Source organism: Suncus etruscus, chromosome 1, assembly GCF_024139225.1.
Source record: "Suncus etruscus isolate mSunEtr1 chromosome 1, mSunEtr1.pri.cur, whole genome shotgun sequence".
Taxonomy (NCBI): domain Eukaryota; kingdom Metazoa; phylum Chordata; class Mammalia; order Eulipotyphla; family Soricidae; genus Suncus; species Suncus etruscus.
The window spans coordinates 12,413,045-12,417,966 of NC_064848.1; the positions used below are offsets into that span (position 1 = coordinate 12,413,045).

The window sequence follows — 4,922 nt, forward strand, 5'->3', positions numbered from 1 at the left end:
TTCCCTCCCTCCCTCCCTCCCTCCCTCCTTTCCTCCTTCCCTCCTTCCCTCCCTCCCTCCCTCCCTCCCTCCCTCCTTCCTTCCTTCCTTCCTTCCTTCCTTCTCTCCTTCCCTCCTTCCTTCCTTCCCTCCTTCCCTCCTTCCCTCCTTCCCTCCTTCCCTCCTTCCCTCCTTCCCTCCTTCCCTCCTTCCCTCCTTCCTTCCTTCCTTCCTTCCTTCCTTCCTTCCTTCCTTCCTTCCTTCCTTCCTTCCTTCCTTCCTTCCTTCCTTCCTTCCTTCCTTCCTTCCTTCCTTCCTTCCTTCCTTCCTTCCTTCCTTCCTTCCTTCCTTCCCTCCCTCCCGCAATACTCAGTGTTATTTCTGGCTCTATACTCAGGAATCACTCTTGGTGGGCTTTGAGATGCCTGGGATTGAATCCAGGTGAGCAGCATGCAAGGCAAATGCCCTACCCACTGTACAATCTTTCTGGCCTTGAAATTGCACTTCCAAGGTGAGTTTCACATGGAAAACACGAGCTGGAGAAATGAAATGTCATCTGTGCACATTATCCTTGCCACATGTAATTCTTACCTCAAAGAAAGGCAAGCACGCACCAGCCACAGGTATTTTATGGGCATTTTCTCACTGCAACTCTTGGTTTAGAGACTTGTCCTTTCATGGGGCAGAGCAGGAAACAAATTTCTTCCTTCACTTGACATAGCATGACAGTGGCCTAATGAAATCTCATTCCTCCCTAAAAATAAACATGCCCAAACTGGTCAAATTGGTCCACAGGATGCTTTCAAGAGGACAAATAGGTTCTGGTTCGTTTTTTAACTGAATATCTGGGGAGTTTAATCAAGCACCTGATATAGAGCAGGACTGAGGTTAAGAACATACATTTTTTTACTTTTATTTTGATGATCTGACCACATATATGTCAAACATAACAGAAGTGCAAAAGTCAGTCCAGTGAAGCCATTTCTCTAACAATTAAAGGTGATACATAAGAAGTTACTAAAGCACGGGGCCCTCGAGTGGCGCTAGAGGTGATTATCTGCCTTGCAAGCTATAGCCAAGGAAGGACCTCGGTTCGATCTCCCGGCGTCCCATATGGTCCCCCCAAGCCAGGGGCAATTAAAAAAAAAAAAAAAAGGAAGTAACTAAAGCATCATCTTCAAGTTTCAAAGAGTCCCCAGCTCTGGTTAAAGAGTTGGTGGGTGGACCTAGTCCTTCTGTTCTGGACAAAGGCCTCTGAGGAAATCGCTAGTTTTCATTCTTTTTTTGTTTGTTTGTTTGTTTGTTCGTTTGTTTGTTTTTGGGCCACACCTGGTGGCGCTCAGGGGTTACTCCTGGCTATCTGCTCAGAAATGGCTCCTGGTGGGCACGGGGGACCATATGGGATGACAGGATTCGAACCAACCACCTTAGGTCCTGGGTGGGCTGCTTGCAAGGCAAACGCCGCTGTGCTATCTCTCCAGCCTCTAGTTTTTATTCTTGTGCTTAATGTGTTTCACAGTTTCCCCAGGTTAATTTGCTTGTAGATCACATCTGCTTCTTGATTGAAGGTGCATTGGCGCCCATGGCAATGGTGAAGGCTAAAGGTCCTATGGAGTACAATTTCGCCATGTACAACTTCATGATAATTGCAGAACTCACTATGGTGCTCCACTGCTGAATTCACTCTTTCCTCGGTTCTGATTATTCTTTTTTTTTTGGTCACACCCGGCGGTGCTCAGGCGTTACTCCTGGCTGTCTGCTCAGAAATAGCTCCTGGCAGGCATGGGGGACCATATGGGACACTGGGATTCGAACCAACCACCTTTGGTCCTGGATCGGCTGCTTGCAAGGCAAACGCCTCTGTGCTATCTCTCCGGGCCCCTGGTTATTCTTTAACAAAAAATTTTTGTTTGGTTTTGGGTCACACTTGGCGGCGCTCAGGGGTTACTCCTGGCTCTATGCTCAGAAATTGATCCTGGCAGGCTCAGGGGACCAGGATTCGAACCACTGTCCTTCTGCATGCAAAGCAAACGCCTTAACTCCATGCTATCTCTTCAGTCCCAACAACATTTTTTATTATGGGTTGTTTTTTTTCATTTTTATTTTAAAAATATTTATTAAGATATTGTGATTTACAATATCATTAATAGTTTCATGCATACATCATGGCAACATCATACCTACCACCAAGATACTTATTTTCCTTTACAAAGGTCCCAGATGCTCCTCCTGTTCCATCCTCCACACAAATCATGTTTCATTCTATCAAATAAGTTTTGTGAGCTTACCCAACAATTCTATTGTTGTTGTGTCTTTTATTCTCCATTACTGTGTGTCTTTAGGAAGATGCTATATATGAAAGAGATTATTCTGTTTCTATTCCTTTCATAATGAATGGCTTCACTCAACATGATATTCCCTAGTTCTATTCTTATCATTACAAAATGCATGATTTTTGGTCCTTTTGTATAGCTATCTAATATCCTACAGTATTCCATACCACAATTTCTTGATCATTTATTTATAGTTGGGCATTTGGGTTGTTCTCATATTCTGGCTATTGTGCTAAATGTAGCAATTGTGTGGCCTAAAATTAAAACCACACTCTTTGGGACTAGGGCTGGGGCTCAATAGTAAAGCATACACCTTGCATGCATAAAACTTGGGTTTAAGCCCCCACAATCCCAGCTCCCCATTCTAAAAGAATAAAAGCTTCAAAGGAGATTTTTTCAGTATCCAAGAGAGTCTCAGCTCAGTCATCTCCCATCTGTTGAGAAACACACTTCTGCGAATTGCATAGTACTGGTCAACAATAGTTGTGAAAGTTGTATCTTCTTGATAGAGTTGCTAATTAGAGATACCCTAATTAGTCTATTTCATTCTTGCAAGATTCTTTCCCCTGTGTTGTTTAAGAGAGGACCCTACACTCTAGTCAGCCCTTCCAGGAGCCCTAGGAACCATTTGGGGCTAAAATATAAGAGATTTGAAATCTCTTCTTACTCAGTGTTATAAAAACTTCAATATAAGACTTGTAAGATTATTGTCTTACCATTTGGAAGAATTCAGTATAAAGGGAGAAAAAAGGTGACCAAAAACTAAATCTACAACCAAAAATCTAAGTTCCCTCTCAAAATTAAAGGAGAGCATTCTGAATGCTTTACTGCCTCATGCTATTCATAGTAAATACCACAAAGAAGATTCTTATATATCTGCTATATATATTTATATATAATGTGTATTAATTATATAAAAATATATAAGAAATAGGAGCTAGAAAGATGCTCAAAGGACTGGAGCACATGCTTTGCATGCAAGAGTCCCGGACTCAGTCCCTAGTAACCATATGGTCCCTTGAGTATCTCTCCAAAAATAGTCCCTGAATCCTACAGACTCTATAGGATGTGGTCCTTAAAGTGAAAGATCAAAAAAATAAGAAACAGTTTTATTGAGAAATGAATGATAGAAATGAATTGGTATGTATTTGAGGTGTACAATTTAGGGGCCAGGATGTAGCTCAGTACTTATCAACAATGTGTGAGTTCAGTTGCAGACCAAGCACACAAAAAAAGTGAAAATAAAAGGTGTTCTTTTTATGACTGAAACACAACTACACTATGTTTGTAATCATGGTGCTTAAATAATTACTTTTTTTAAAGTTGAAATAAAGCACAGAATTCAGTAAGTCTTTTTTTTTCATGGTCAAAAGGCACATGAAAAAATGCTCCACATCACTAATCATCAGGGAGATGCAAATCAAAACAACTATGAGGTACCATCTTACGCCACAGAGACTGGCACACATCACAAAGAACAAGAACAATAAGTGCTGGTAGGAATGTGAAGAGAAAGGAACTCTTATTCACTACTGGTGGGAATGCCATCTAGTCTAGCCTTTATGGAAAACAATATGGAAATTGCTCAAAAAAACCTGGAAATTGAGCTCCCATATGATTCAGCTATTCCACTCCTAGGCATATACCCTAGGAACATAAAGTTACAATACAAAAATCCCTTCCTCACACCTATATTCATTGGAGCACTATTTACAATAGCCAGACTCTGGAAACAACCAAGATGCCCCTCCACACATGAATGGCTAAAGAAACTGTGGTACATATACATAATAAAATATTACGCAGCTGTCAGGAGATATGAAGTTATGAAATTTTTCTATACATGGATGTACATGGAATCTCTAATGTTTAGTGAAATAAGTCAGGGGGAAAGAGATAAACACAGAAGAGTCTCACTCATTTATGGGTTTTAAGAAAAATTAAAGACATTACTGTAATAAGGCCCAGAGACAATAGAGTTAAGGGCCAGAAGGACCAGCTCACAATTTGAGCTGTTAGGGAAATAACTTCACTAACAACTAACATGACAATGTTAAAGAATGAGAGAAGTAGAATGCCTGTCATGAATACAGGCGGGGTGGGGGGAATTGGTGGTGAGAATGTTGCACTGGTGAAGGGGGGGTGTTCTGTTTATGACTGAAATCCAACTACAAACATGCTTGTAATCATGGTGCTTAAATAAAGATTTATTTAAAAAAAAAAAAGCATACTTACCTGGCAGGGGAGATACCATGATCACGAAGGTGGTTTCCCCAGGGCGAGGCTTATCCATTGCACTCCGGATGTGCTGACCCCTGCGATTTCCCCAAATGTGGGAAACTCGACTGCATAATCTGTGGTAGTGGGGGACTGCGTTCGCGCTCCCCCCTAAAAAGAAAAAAAAGCACAGAATTCAGTAAGCTTTTGTTTGGGGGGCCACACCCGTTGACTTCAGGGGTTACTCCTGGCAATGCGCTCAGAAATCTCTCCTGGCTTGGGGGACCATATGGGACGCCGGGGGGATCAAATCACGGTTTGTCCTAGGTTAGCGCGTGAAGACAAACGCCCTATTACTTGCGCCACCGCTCCAGCCCCTCAGTAAGTCTTGAC

At 42.0% G+C, this 4,922-nt stretch overlaps 1 non-coding gene across 1 annotated transcript; it reads left to right on the top strand.

Annotated features, from left to right (window-relative positions):
- Window positions 1-4,539: 4,539 nt before the first annotated feature.
- On the top strand, window positions 4,540-4,703 carry LOC126025671 (U1 spliceosomal RNA). Its single transcript, XR_007501498.1, has one exon. It is a non-coding gene; the product is annotated as a U1 spliceosomal RNA (small nuclear RNA).
- Window positions 4,704-4,922: the final 219 nt, after the last annotated feature.